Source organism: Rattus rattus, chromosome X (assembly GCF_011064425.1).
Source record: "Rattus rattus isolate New Zealand chromosome X, Rrattus_CSIRO_v1, whole genome shotgun sequence".
Taxonomy (NCBI): Eukaryota; Metazoa; Chordata; class Mammalia; order Rodentia; family Muridae; genus Rattus; species Rattus rattus.
Genome location: NC_046172.1, coordinates 107,780,720 through 107,796,730, shown reverse-complemented (window position 1 = coordinate 107,796,730; position 16,011 = coordinate 107,780,720). Strand labels below are relative to the sequence as shown.

The 16,011-nt window shown below is 39.2% G+C and overlaps 1 protein-coding gene across 2 annotated transcripts in view; it reads right to left on the bottom strand.

The window, feature by feature from the left end:
* Gria3 (glutamate ionotropic receptor AMPA type subunit 3) overlaps nucleotides 1-16,011 on the bottom strand; it is a 281,842-nt gene that overhangs the window by 85,839 nt on the left and 179,992 nt on the right. The gene's annotated exons all lie outside the window — the stretch shown is intronic.

The window sequence follows — 16,011 nt, the reverse complement described above, 5'->3', positions numbered from 1 at the left end:
GACAATATTTTCTCCAATTTGCTAACCCCCGTACTAAAATCACCAGAGAAGCAAGCTTGTATATAAAATCTAGCAGAGGCTATCATTGATATGAAAGTCTATTAATCCATTCTCCACTTTCAGAATAATGAAAAATAGAAAACAGAGAATATGGGTTTAATTAATAGCTTCAATTTTACCAAATGAAAACATTGGGCAGTAACAGATATTGCACAAGAACCCCACTGCCAATTTGTATGCTGTCATGGGTAATGGGTAAGGTCTTTGATGTCTTCACAGTGGTCAAATTGTGGGTAAGGCTTTTAAAATCTCTCAAAAGATGCACCAAACATCATAAATACATGGATGACAATAAAATGGTTCAATTAAATGGTAGAGGGTCAGTGGCAGAAGACAGCCAAGAAAGGTTTTGGTGCCTCCTCCTCTGCTATTCTCTTCTCTATTTATCCCACTTATAGAAGAACTGTTCTATTTCTAAAATGAGTTGCTACACTCTGTTGTTGTGTACAGCTAGCACTGACAACGTTATAAATTGAGGCCACAAACTACCCACAGTTAATGAAATAGCCATTACAAGAAAGCTGACTAGCAGACGCATAGTAGATAGACTAAAAACAAAATGGCAAGACTAGGAGTAATGAGTACAGACTAAAAGGCAAACCCTGCTAGACTTCTACCTCCCAAATTTTCAGGCGCTATGTTTTGTCATAATTTGTAGTTGGATTATTGTGCATGTCATTGGGTTGAGCACACACAACTCGTCATAATGTTTTATTGGCATAAAACCATTGTAAAGACACTAAACAGAACAGGGTAATCATAAACACACAGATTATATGATGGTTGCAAGGAGGGCCGTAGTAAGATAATGAAGTTGGAGAAAGGAAGTTCGCTAGCAGCTAGCTCACTTTAACCACCATCTGATTAAGACATTGGACATTGTGATTGTTTGTATAACTCTTCAAAATTCATTTCTTGCATGGCTACACAGAGAACTTGAAGTTGATTCTGACAACAAGTCTATCTAAGGACTGTATATAAACATAGCACAGTAGAAAAGACCTTCAATACCCTGACCAATAATGAAAACTAAAAGATGAAAAACACTTAAAATACTCTGTTTTGAATACACAGTTTCAATAGGGGAAGGGGATGAACAAGTCCTGATCCATATTCATCTATTTTTGTCAGTATTGTATGGAGTTTAACTAACCAAAGTTCTTACCAAATTTACCTCTAAGAGTTGCCATAAAATGCTACTAAGTTGAGAATAATAAGTCCATATATATCTAAAAAATTCACAAATGCAAAAATCAACACTGTCTACTTAGTGAGGAGTAAAATCAAGAATAGTGTCAGTAAGCGGAACAGCGGGAGGTTCAGGACTCAGGTAGATCCTGGACTCACTTCATTGATTCCACTTGGCGATGTGGTCACTGTTTTCCTTTTTCAAACTGCTGTCATACATTGTGAGACATTGTCAACTCTGAGAACTGAACCAAGCCCAACTTGGCCACATGTTTACCTATAATGTTGACAGAGGAGAGATGACTATGAATCAGTTACTATGGGAAGAAACATCAAGATGGAGGAAAAGGAGGACCCCAGTTCTCTTAGGGTTTGGGTTCTCAGATAAAGACAGGAGATGTTTGGCTCCTGAACTCTTTGAATAACATTCAAAACATTAGGAAAATATTCATTTCTGTACTACGTGATTAAATAATTTTCATTCTATAATATGCTCACTGCCACGAGGGTGTAAGACCCGTGCGAATCAGGAGCTGGAGAAATGGTTCAGCAGTTAAGAGCACTGACTGCCCTTCCAGAGGTCCTGAGTTCAATTCCCAGCAACCACATGGTGGCTCACAACCATCTGTAATGGGATCTGATATCTCTTCTGGTGAGTGTGAAGACAGCGACAGTGTACCCACATACATAAACTAACTAAACAAATCTTAGAAAAAAGATTGGTGCTAATTTCTAAAAGCAATACAAAGACAGTAATGACAGGCAGGAATGCAGACAGCACCCAGAATAAGTGAGTAGGACAATGGAAAAGTTTTAGAGGGAGGACTCAGTGGCAGGATGAGGAAAGTTAGGAGGAAGTCTGATGTAGAGACAGACACTGGATGGTAATAACTCACAATTTCCTATTATTTCATCATTTTAAGGAATTTCACTCGCCCAGAATGCTTGCTAAATTTTACTCCTTGAGTTTGTCTGATCTCATAGTAGAAGGTTAGTATATTAAAGGGGAGTCTCTTCTAAATCTCTGGAGAGATATTAATTTCTTAGAGATGATAACAAATCCCATGTGAGAAAAGGAGTAAATAAAAAAGAGTACATATCGTTGATAAACAAAGCAACTTATAACTGATATCTAAAAGGCAAAAGTGGTCTGGTTTTATGGCTTGCCTGTTTCTATTCTAATATATATTCAAATATGTTGTTTTTATACTACATACTGCTAGATTGAACTGCTGACATTTGCAATTAAAATCCCAAGTAACAAAGAGACTTCATTGTCTGGAGAAATTTAACAATGAAAGCATTATTAAAGAGGTGACTCAAAATTATCTATATGGGAAGAGAGCGAGTTAGCAGAACAATGAAATGATAAGACAGGTTTTCTTTCTACTATGGTTCAAACTACTGTGCTTCTGATTATATCTCTAGATTGCATTTTGTGTGTGTGTGTGTACAGTCTGCAGATTCAGAAAATAGACTGGATTATTTGGATAATTTATACATAGATATTAATGTAAGGGAACTAGATGAGAAAGAAGTTATGATTGTGGCAAGGGGAGAATATCAGAGATTAATATTTTTATTAAGACTAGGTATAAAAAAGCTTCCTTCTTGCTTTGCATCTTGTCAGAACTTGGTCAGGTATTTTGAGTATCCATAGATTTTAACTAAGGTTCATTTCTTTTGAGTATTTGGCTAAAACTCATTGAGACCAATGTATTTCGTGAAAAGAAAAATATAACAGAAACATTCACTGGTTACAAGGGAGGTAGAAGTGAAAGAGAAGACAGGAAGCTCTTGCACAGAGTAAGGAGAGATCAGAGAACAGCATTGGCTCGAGACAGAACCTGGCTGATTTGAGGTTCATCTCTTCTCATTGGACATGGTTCAAATGTTTTGTTAAAAAATCATATTCATTATATGCCACTTCAGGTCATTTAACTTTTCTACAAACTCTGGCTAGTTTTCAGTTCTTGAGATGACCACCTGTAGACCCAGAACTGGGAGGGACTATGTGCTAAGTTGACTGAAAAGTCCGTAAATCAAATAGTACAACAGAAACATCTACACCACACCCAGAAGGTGAAATATGAAAATAGTTGTGTGAAGGTTATTGGTAGAGACAGAGTGTCATCCTATAACTGCTTCATAGGTAAGGATAGGACTGGGGCAATTACTGCTGGGCTTTCTGTTTCTCTTCTAACGTGTCCTAAAGCTGTCTTACATTGTGAGCTACCCTACCATTAGTAGTTAGACTTTATGGGTGGCATGCACAAATATAACCCGCAGGTACAGAAAACCGGAATTATCTGGGTAACTTTAGCAAAGAAGTCTCCAAAATTACATTCAGCATACGATAGGGAATTCTTTAAAGGCAAGGTTTGTTCTAAGGCATAGAATAGTCGAAGTAGAATCACTTTTTATAATATAGTGCAGCTGACTAGATCTTGCTGTACTTTTCTTTTTATCAAATCCATTGGAGCTACTAATTTCCTCGCTGACAAATATTCCCCGGGTTTGATTTCTCCTGATTATCTAAAAAGGTTTCCCAGTTCCACTGAAATCTCTACAAATAAAACAATGTAACAGAAAGGACAACGATAATGAGAAGCAAATCAGGAAGCACCGATATATGAAGGTTATGGATAGAGCCAAGGAAGGTGGGAGAGTGGTGCCTACTGTTGGGCAGCACTCAGCAGACTCCAGCTTGCCTTCTAACATGATCCAAACCATGCTGTCATTTCTGCTACATGTCGCTGCATTCTGTAGCCTAGAGTACGTTCAAAGGGGACAACTGGGTGACTATTGAATAGGAGAAGACACAGGTTCTTGGTCCTGCTATGCCTTCTATCATGACTTTTCAAGAAATTTCATTCCGTGAGCTGGCCACTTAAAAACATTATGCGGAAGCGTTGTTCAAGTGTCACTTAAGCTACTATAAAACAATGACACCATGGAAATGTCCATTGAGCACCCAAAGTATATAAGGGAAACGTTGGTGATAGCGGTTAGGGCTTATGTCTCTGAGGACGAGCTTGCAGGCTGCTGGTTCCTAGTTTTACTGTGTTTAAGACAATTCCTTTCTTCCAATGTTTTGTTGGATTTTTCTTTTGGAGTTGCTAACACACAAGTCTCAAGGTTTGTTATAAATGTTGTCTTAGCTTGGGTTACTGTTGCTGAGAAGAGACACCATGACCATAGCAACCCTTTTAAAAGAAAGCAATCAATTGCTTACAGTTTCTGAGATTTAGTCCATTATCATCATGGCAGGGATCATGGCAGTTGGCGGACATGGTGCTGGGGAATTAACTAAGAGTTACATCCTAATATGTAAGCCAAGAGGGAATTACCGGGTTTGACATGGACTTTTGAAACCTCAATATCCAATCCCTTTTAGATAGTGCTACTCCCTGATTACTAAGCTTTCAAATATATGAGCCTACATGGGCCATTCTTACTCAAACCACAAAAAATGTCAAACATCTCTAAAACTTCTGCAAAATTTCTCATATGATAAAAATGGCTCTCATCGGTAAATAGGTTAACAGGTAAATAAAAGGGGGAAGAGAAATGGAATAAAGAAGAATGCTGGTGAAAGTAGTTGGCTGAGGGTAGAATGCCTGATTCTTAGCTCTTTGTCCTTCTCTATCATTTGAAAATCAGTTTAATTTCCTTCACAAATTCCTAGATACAACAGACACACCCCATTGCATTTTGCGCACTGTGGCTTGGCTTCCCTCAAAGCCTCAACAAAGCCTTCAATTGGGTTGACCAACAAAAATTCAGTTCATGGGAAATTATTCGAGTGATGGGCTCTCAGTATGCAGATAGTGATAGGATGCTGAGAAGCTGCAGTGAGCCGTGACTCCCAGTCAGGACTACATTAAGGGGAAACAACCAGAACTTTCTATGGGCTATGACACCAAGCTGCAGTGTTGGGTGAGTTGGGTATGTTGAATGCACCCCCTCCTCTGAAATGCTTTTTTGTTGCCTGTGATGACTTTGAACTCACAAATCCACCTGGCTCTGTCTCCCTAGTACCTAAGATTATAAAGTCCTCACAACTGCCCTGGCTTGATCGAGGTAGTTTTGATTTACTGTACTTTCTAATTATGAAATCCACCAGATCAAGGAGCATCCGTATACCCAGAAGTGGCAATTCTGGGTTAAATGGTAGTTTTACTTTGAGAAGCTTTTGAGGAGATTCCATGACACTCACCAAAATGGCTGTGCTAATTTATATTTCCACCAATCATATTTAAGAATTATCCTTTCTCTACATCTTTACCGACATTTCTAGTTATAACATAATGACAAAGCAAACTCCCACCAATTTTGTCTGTATTTTCTACTAAACCGCGTGCTTCTTTTTCTTTTCTTTTCCTCTTTCTCTAATGATTGCATGGGCTGTTGTACATTTGATGACTGCTTGTGGACCTTTGTCTTCTCTATTATTCCATTCCCTTCTGTACAATAAGTGCATTTGTATAGTCACTCTGCAATGTCATTGAAAAGTTACTTCAAGGTCCCAAGTTCCCCGTTGTACTAAGTGGAATTTCTGTTAAGCCCATTTTATTATTTCATGGGGATTTTAACAATTACAACTCATTATTAGATACTCAATTACTTTTGTGGGTTTACACTAAACATCAAAATCAGTGCTACTTGCCTAATTACCACAGTGGTATCTTTTCCTTTGACTGTCTCGGTGAACTTTGCACAGGGAAGCCATTAGATAATATGAGGGAAAGCAGAGAAAGATAGATTGGAAGGAATCCTACTGCTGATATAAAGGGTGAGTTAAAACGTTTTCTCCTTTTCTAGGTATTAAATATCTGTTCATCTGGCTTATTTACCTCTGTGACAATGGCACTATTCACTGGAAACATGGACACTGAAGGTACTCATTGAGACTTGTAAGTTAGGCTAGATTTCATCAACTGCATATCGCCTTTCTCATATCTGAATTTGGCTGTAGAAGATGAACTGTGACTTTGTACCTAAGAAGCTTATGCAAAGTACTGTAAACAGTCCTTGGTTAATTCTGTACATCCGTCATTCACACGGCCTCTGATAGGATTCCAACTTCAAAAGTTTCAAATGACCTTGGTATCACATGATCTCCATTGATTGACATTTAAGCAGATCATTTTCCTTCAGATAGCATGGAAAATTTAGACGCTGGAAATGAATGCATTCAAAGTTTACTTTTAGAGCATTTATTTTCTGGATATTATACAGAGACTTCTTGCACATAGAATTGTTCTTATGGTACATTTCGTACATAGAGGAGACCAAGCACAAAGTAAGTTGGGTGACTTTTCCTCTGTTGATAATAGATCATGGGCGAGAAATGGGCAAGTGGCCTGCTAGAGGGGAGATAAAAGCAGTAGACTGTGGATTTGGAAGACTGCCAAGGACAACAATTTATCTAGGCATTTGGATGAAGCCTCCTCTGTCTTTAGTGCTATTTGAATTGTGATGCTTCAACATAGCAATGCCAAGTAATTGTGCTGGCTTAAGGTAGCAGGTTGTAATGAAAGACACAAGTCTTTTTTTCTGGAAAGCAGAGCCTTTCTCCAGCTGTGTGCAGGGGAAATGGGAAGAAGGAAAGAAAACACCATGGGAATTAGCACTTGATTACAGTTACTTGAATTTTGCTAGCTGGTTTACTCTCTAATCCAGTCACCAAATATTCTCTGAAATCTTCTAAATGGATAGAATTGTGAGCCATATCATACCTGGACAGCACTCTAATGGGACTTCAGTCTATTTGGAGCTATTTGTAAGGATTAAAAAAAGCAATTGTGGCTTTATAATTGCAGTGAGAAAATAGCCTCTGATATCTTTTTGTTTTGAACTAACAGATTTACTGAGGTCTGATTTAGTTATTGTAGAATTCATCCACTTCACTCTGGTGACTTTTGAGGCATAAATCAGATCATGTCCTTCCCTAACTTGAACCGTATCAGTTACTTTCTATTGCTCTTTTAACTGGCCTATTAAAGCCTTGCTGTGGTCTAGATAAAATTGCACTTTGACAATTTAGGAAAAGCATGGTGCTAGCAACTCTGGCACGTGATGTTCTGTTTAGATGAGCTTTCCCTGATTGGTCATGTAAATGGATCATTCTCACTAGTTAGAGCATCCTTTTGGTTGCGAGCCTATCCTTTAACAGCTGAGCCATCTCTCCAGCCCTACAGCATCCTTTTGAAGTCACCCTTTAACAATGTTTTTTTTCTGACTGCAGTACACGCAGTCCAGTACTGATTTCGTACATTGTGGCACTTTTTACTCTTTGTCTATCTCCAGGCCATTTACTATAAGCTAGGCAAGACTGTTCTCATCAATATGATTAGACGTTTCTCAGGGACATGGTGTCCTGTCTTTGTAGTGAAGTGGATGCAATTTGGGGCATTCAAATGATATAGGAAAGAAAAAAAAGAAAGAAAACCTAGGGACTGGTGCATTGCCTCAGTAGATAAAGGCACTTTCCACCCAGCCTGATGATCTGAATTTAATCCCTAGAACCCTCATGAAAGGAGAGAACCAACTCCTACACATTGTTCTCTGCTTTCTACTCCCACACAGCAAAAAGGAAATAAAATTAAAGAGACCATGTATACTTTTAGGGTTCTAGTACCCCATATGTGTGTGGACTAGTGCTGGTTCATTGACTGTTACCAGTCAGGTGATAGGAGAGAGGAATCAGAATAATTGGTATCAATATTTGTAGCTGTTTCACTTGGCTTATGGCTACTGAACTAAAATATTAAATACCAACCAGAGCTTCCAGGGACTACACCACTACCCAAAGACTATACATGGACTGACCCTGGGCTCCAACATCATAGGTAGCAATGAATAGCCTAGTAAGGGCACCAGTGGAAGGGGAAGCCCTGGGTCCTGCCAAGACTGAACCCCCAGTGAATGGGATTGCTGGGGGGAGGGTGGTAATGGGGGGAGGATGGGGAGGGGAACACCCATATAGAAGGGGAGGAGGAGGGGTTAGTGGGATGTTGGCCCGGAAACCGGGAAAGGAAATAACAATCGAAATGAAAATAAGAAATACACAAGTTAATAAAGAAAAAAAGAAAAAAAACTATTAAATAGTAAATATAAAATATTAAATATTAGACTTGTACTTGTTGCATCTGCCTTTGACTATTTCACTTAATTTATTTTTGCTGCACTTTTATTGTTCTATAAGGGTTTGGGGATAAATGGGTTAACCTTTATAAGTGAAGAAATTCTTTAAAAATCAGATTTGACATAAGAAGGAAATGTGTAAAACAGAAGTGAAACAAGCAGAAATAAACACTGGTTGAGTACCAGCTCGATGTAATATTTAAGATACACGATATTGCCTTTGTAATCTCTAGTTCTTGGGGAAAGGTAGGCTGTGCTAAGTAAATAGACTTTCAGTTCTGCTGGACAACATAAAGGTGAACTTTGAAGAGACCATGGGCTAAGATCTAAAGAGCCGAATGTTCCACCTAATAGAGGTAGGGGCATGGGATTTGGGAAAAAGGGAAGAGAAGGGAAAAAAGAACTAACATTAAAACATTGGGAAGATATATAATGGATGGTATTGTGGCCAGAATAAAATGAAAATTCTGCTGGTGGAGGAGCTGATGAATTGGTTTCAGTTACTAACATTTTCTACTTGACTCTAAGAGAGTTTGCTTGTGGATGTCCTAGGGACCATAGTCCAAGTATAGACAGTTCTCACCTTATGATGATCTGAAATAATATTTGTATTTGCTTTTCAATTGTGTGAAAACTATTATGTGTCATTAAAAGTTATACCTTAAGTTTTGATATATATGGTGCCTAGGGTATGACCCTGTATGGTGATCCTGGGCAGAGGCAGTGAGCTGCTCCTACTCAGCCACATAGCTTCCAGAGTGAAGGTACTCTGTAGTGTCCTGTGATGTTCAGCTAGGATATTCAGTAGTTTAGGCTACTAAACACATTATCAAGTTATGATATTTTCAATCTAAGAAATAATCCCATAAAATCATGAAACACCTGTATATAAATCTACTAAGTAGCTTCATTTTAGAGACAGCATTGAGGAGCCCAAGGGAGAAGATATAATTCTACCAACTCATCTTAAAACATTGGCTAGGTAGTCATCTTTCTTTGTAAATTCCTGATAGGAAGGAGGGGTAGCGGGTAAAGGGAGAGAGAGAGAGAGATGGGGAAGCACTTTGGAGAAAAAGGAATGAGTATCTAAAGTAGTCTATTTAAGCTGACTAAGGTTTGTGGCCCTTGATAGTACGATAGGGGTTTGGAATTCAGACCAATTCCTAGTCTTCTGTCTCTTGGTATTCTGCTATAGAGGTTGGCAATGGGGGGAGGATGGGGAGGGGAACACCCATAAAGAAGGGGAAGGGGAGGGATGTTTGCCTGGAAACGGGAAAGGGAATAACACTTGAAATGTAAATAAGAAATACTCAAGTTAATAAAAAAAAAAAAAAGAAGAAACTGGCCCTCTTCTGGTGTGTCTGAAGACGACAGTGTATTCATGTACATAAAATAAATAAATCTTTAAAAAAACTGAAGAAGGAACTGAATCCTGAGTCACCAGAGAGGTTGTTTACCCAGGGGAGGTGACTGTGTTTCCTGGCACTTGGGACCAGTGGCAGCTTTTTGCCTCAAGCCCACTTCCCTTGCCTACAAAACTAGGCTCCAACCGAATGACCTCTGTGCTTACATGCCATCTGCTGACGGGATTACAACGAGTGGCTTTGAGCATTTGAATTTTTATATAGAACATTACAATTGGGAGAACAAAGGAAGGGGAAGCAGAGAACAGATCAGGAAGACCTGGAAGGGGAAGGGAGCAGAAGGGACTAGTTGGTCTTGGCAAGCCAAGCAGCATGACTCAATCTCATTTGCTTTGTCTTGAAATAAAGCAGGTTCTTCTCTGTTTTAGATTCATCCCAAGATCTGGGAAGCACAGAGGTCATTTCTTAAAAGCCTAGGTTGGTTACTGCTGGATGTACTTTTGCATACGACTATATGAGTGATGATTTCTGTCCTAGTGAATTAAAAACAATAGATGTTTCTATTCTCATTTCTTGTGACATACTGTGAGTGAGGGAGATGTAGGGAGAAGAGACAGCAGGAGGGAAAAGGGAGGGCGAGCTACAGAAGAATGAAGGATAAAGCAAAGAATGGATAAAGGAGTGGATGTAAAGTGGGATGTGTCTCTAGATGCATTCCAGTTTTGGACAGCTTTAAAACACAGAATCACAAATTGGTCCTTGTTTTAGTTTTGTTTGTTATTATTTGACTCACCCTTTCCTTCTAGGCCCTTCAGGGAATTCTGTATAAAGCTGAGAATGGCCTTGAATTCCTAATGCTATTCCATTCACCTCTCAAGGGCTCAGACTGCATGCCTATCATCCCATGCTCAGCTTGCTGTCCCTGTTTTTATAATTGTCTTTGATTTCATCACTCACTAATTCTACCATGTGTGCTTCAGATCTTTACATCTCTGCATAGGCATGAAGGTCAAAGGGCAACCCTTAGCAGTCTGTTTTTACTACCATGTGGGTCCTGAGGATGGAACTTGGGTTGTCAGGTTTGCTGGCAGTCAGCTCTACCTATTGGGCCATCCCAGCAGTCCTTCTTTGCACAAATTCTTCTGTGACCTTTTCAGAGCTGACCTGTCTTGGTGTGATGCATGGGTGGACTGAGCATGAAGAACAAGTCACTTTACAATCGGATTGTCTATATGACTTTGGAGAAATTGGGTCTCTTTTCTGAGTCCATTTCCTGATATTTCAAAAGATTTGAGGAAGTGGTGGATGAGAAGTCTCTACTCATAGATGTTTTAAGATGCTCAAAGAAGTTCCAAGAAAATAGCAAGCACAGCAGGGGGAAGTCAGAGATCCATTAACTCCTATTCCCTTTCTCCCCTGTACAATGCTCAGCTTGATTGCCTGTCCTTGACATTCTAAACCACTGACAGCTGACATTACCCCACCTCCATTTGCAGCATCTGTAGCTGCCACCAATACCGGGGAACTGTGGGGAACTGTGGGGAACTGTGGGGAACTGTGGGCAACTGTGGGCAACTGTCTTCTAAGGCAGTGGTTAAACACTATAGCACCGAACGTGCGCTGCTATGGCTCCTGTTTTCCCCTGGGCACTTCAAGTTCTTGGATATTTGGTCTGGTTTTTTAAGGTATCCTGAACATCTGCTATTGGACCATCTCAACCTGAATTTAATTTTCCTTGTATCAACTGCTTGGCTACATTGATTAGTTCTTTGGGTCTTTTTCTCTGTTTAGAACTTGGGTGAGGGCACTCATGGTTCTTTCAGCTTTTGCCCATCTGGACTGATTTTAATGTTTCATTTTGCCTTAAGAAGAGTAGGCCTCTGGTTTTACTCCTCTGCCTGTGTGCTTACAATTTGCTCCATTGCTGTGTTTACACTTTCCTTCACAGTCAACTGGGTGACATCTAAGGAGAAGTACAGAACTACAAGTAACCTTGGAGTGTTTTAACATTTTAGTCTTAAGCATGCCACCTTTTACATTTTTCTATTTAGATCTGTATCTGAACCAAAATTTATCTAATTTTTTTTTTAATATTGACTATACTTCTGAGACTTAAACAGCTATTTCTGCCTTCTTCTAAGAAATGGTTTCTGTGAACTCACAGACGTGATGGGGTAGTGACTTTTTCTACTATGTATTTAATATAAGTTCAAAACCAATAAGCTCTCAAAAGATTTTGCCATGCACGCCTTAACACTGGCTCGTGCAAATGACATATTCTGGGAAATAGTGATCTGGTCTTTCTCCTCCATCTTGCAAATCAACAAATAGGTACAGAGGTATGTCTAGTTAAATGAATTCTAATGCCTGGGTTTGCATCATGGCATACAACCTCCATCTTTTACAACAATCCTTAATTGTGACTTCAGATTTTATATATACTATCTGAACTACTACCGTCAATATATATGAAAAAATTAAATCATCATACATGATATGCTTTGCAATGTAATGTAAAAGGTACTGTTATAGGACCCAGCCATGTAGGAAAGAGACACTGTTTAACTGACAAGTTGTAAGCACATACTAGTTATGGCCAGGGACTAGAGCAGACAGAGTAACAGCACTGTTTTAGAAGAGAAAACCATTAATTATGGAACAACTCCTAGCAAGAAAATACACCAGCAATGGATATGTATATGATATGTATATGTATATGATATATATGTATATGATATGGATAAGTATATGATATGGATATGGAGTTTGTAGGAGTCTTACTTGCTTAACAGGAATGTCTATTTCTAGTCTGATCTCTTCACATCTTGGTTTGCGTTCTTGGTAGACTCTTTGTTTCTTCCAGAGAGTTTTAGCAAGATGGACTTTTCTAAAGCTTGCTTTTCACTTAGAGTGTCCACACTGACCTGTCAATGGCCTCTGTTGAAGCATTCATGGAATTCTCATTTTAGGACTGCCTCTAAGGAGGTTTATGTAAAAGCATATAGAAGTCTTTGACAGATATGTGTAGCTCAGAATCGCAGCGGACACTTAGAGTATAGGAAGCTCAGACAGGGTGAGTGTTCTTGAATTTGCATTTGTAGAAGAGAGGAGCTCTTCTGTGCTGTTGTAACACCAAGACTGACTAGAGTTTGTTCCCCCGAGTACATACACATCCTTAGATTTCACCCAGCTGGTTCATCTTGAAAGGCCAGATGGCTCATCTTGGAAGGAAGCATCTTCTTAGCTCCACTTCCTTTTTTGACCATCCAAATGACTTCTAAATAGTTTTGCTTTACTCTGTATGTGTATGTCATTGCTAGAGGTGTTTGGAGTATTTTTGTGTACTTTGAATTTTCTGGAGACCAGGATTGAGATGATTTGTTTCACTATTATTATCAGTTGAGTAGCAGTTTCTCTATCTACTGTTCTAATGATATAGAGTTCAGGGACTTACGGAAACTGTGTGGCTGAGCTCAAATGAAAAGAAGGTCACTAGAGGAAAAAGTGGTGGCTCCAAGCACAATGAATGAGTTCATGTTTTCATGACTCACACTGACATGATACTACACATTACTTTCTTTTAGAAGGAACAGATTTTGCTTGTTCTTGTGGGAGGCATCTCTCTAAGGTCTCATTATCCTGAATTGTGTGCTCCGGATTCAGTTCACCACTCGTTTCCATAATACCCTTCCACACTGTCTCTCTGTGTCCCTCGGTCTAGCTCTTGCTTTGTTCTTTTTTCTCTGTGTCTCTGTATCTGTTTTTGTCTGTCTGTCTGTCTCTTTCCCTCTTTTGTTTAAATTCAAACACTTCTGATCTTGTGGATTTTAGCCAAACACTGTGAAACAGCTACATCCACACTCATTATTCTCCCAACATAGTCTTGCTACGGCCTTGTACCTTTCAATTTCTGTGTTTGCAGGAGTATACCACCACGTTAGGTAGCAATTCTCTCTTGTTTCATCACTCTGCAGGCTTTTTGGGGGGGGGGAGAGGGAGAGCTAATCAGATCTGGATCTCAACATTGAAAGGAAAATATATTTGAAAAATTTTATTAGGCGTAATGAGACCTAGCTGGAATTCTAGGATAGAAAAGGTCTCCTTAGGTCATCTTATGCCAGCTGAGACAATCATTGATGTGAATGAGCTCAAATCTTCTCAGGCAGAAAATGCCTCCAGTTGTCCAGTGAGCTGACAGGCTCCAGCTTCAGGTGCCATCAAAATCTACCTTAGCTTTCAAGAGAAGGGCATTTCTTCCTTGGCATCTACCAGATAATGGTTGATCAAAGTGAGGCTCAAATGGCTCTTTATTTGCTGTCCTTACAAAGGACTTCTTAGTTGTTCTGACCATGACTTTCTCAGAGATACACCACAGTCTGTGTTCTTCTTGACTATCTTTCTTCTTTCTCTTCTTAAGTGGTATCAGATGTATATTGTGGTCTGAAACCTTCCCTTCTTCCTACTACTGTCTCTCTTCCTTGGTTTTCACAGTTATCACTCCCAAGGAATGTCTTGCCTTTCTAATAATGTTTTAACATCTAATTCCAAAGGTCCCAACACATGGAAGAAATCCTCTCTTTCAACTTCTACATCCACTGCCACTGTAAGACTGAAACATTCTAAACTCCAACTCAGTATTCTTTTTCAATCTCTAGTCCAACATGCGTGGACATATTATTTTTTTGCAGAATCATAAAGAAACAATATTATATTTTTACATGAAGATCAAACATTATTTCACTTTTGCCAAATCTGTTTTCGCTCCACGTGAATTAATATCTGAAAAACTTTTTTGATGTCTTAGTGATATATTTTCCTAATGTTCATTAAGGACAAAAGTTTTCATTAAGTAAATACTTGTGTGAGCACTACCTAATGTCACCTCATACCCTGCCAGTAAATACATCAAACCCCATATTTTAAACACTGTATTTTATATATAACTGTCTTCTAGAACATACAAAGCTGAGAGAAAGATAAAATGAGAGGGCTGGAGGTAAGAAAATAAAAGAAGGAAAGCAGACTATTGGTAAGAAAGAAATTGAAAAACTCAATCAAAACCTCAGCTGTCTCAGGTATCTTGGTGGAACATCCATTGTTTTCTACCACACCCTAGTCTAACCTTCATTGACTCAAAATATCCTTTACTCATCTGTTGTCCCAAATCCAAGTTGAGTATTTTTAGTTATGAACTGAGGACCATTTTTTCTCCTAGAAGAATCAATTAATTTCTCCTCCAGTTAGCTGGAAGGCGTCCTTCACTTTGAGCAGCATATTGAAGATGCACACTACATCAGAAGTCAGCAAGTAGTGTTTGGATGCTTTCTGAGAAAGATGATTGAACATCACTTCTTTTATCATTTAGAAACATTGATAACTACAACAAGATAATTCTCTTAATTTTAGAAATCGAAGAGCACAATTACAATAATCATCTACTCTATCCTTTTGGTTTAAGAGCTTTATTAATGATTGTGATTTTGTTGTGCTAATGAAACAAAACTATAGCTTGAACTCCTGTGATAATTTAATAGGTTCTTAGTGTTATAATGATAATTTCACATCCCTCTTTCATTCCTCAGAGTCAATGCTCTATAGAGCCTTTACCTAAAGGGCATCTCTAGTTTATAAGCCATTTCGTTAATCACTAAAGAAGTTGTCTTTACAGAATATGAAGAGGTACGAGGTGACCTTGATAGAACAGTATCTTCTTGGATGTCATGGATTTTAAAGGCATGGGGCATTTGAATATAAAAACCTACATTGTGTCCACCTCCAACAGAAAGATGGCATCAAGAAAGGGATGGGGTTGCTATCCCACAGTCAAAACTGACCCATAATTGTTCCTGGCTGAAAGAACTGCAGGGATGGAAATGGAGAAGAGCCTGAGGAAAAGAAGGTCCAGCGACAGGCCCAAAGGGGGATCCAGTTCAGGGAGTGGGTGTGTGACACCATTACTGAGGCTATGGAGTGCTCACAAAAAGGGACCTATCATGACTGCCCTCCAAAAGACCCAAAAAGCAGCTTAACGTGGCAGATGCAGATATTTGTACCCAACCAATGGACAGAAGCTGCTGACCGACCCCTGTGTGGAATTAGGGAAAAGCTGAAAGAACCTGAGGGGGAGGACAGCCCTGTAGGGGGACCAGCAGTCTCAACTAACCTGGACCCCTGAGATCTCTCAGACACTGGGTCACCAACCAGGCAGCATACACCAGCTGAGATGAGGCCCCCAACACATATACAGCAG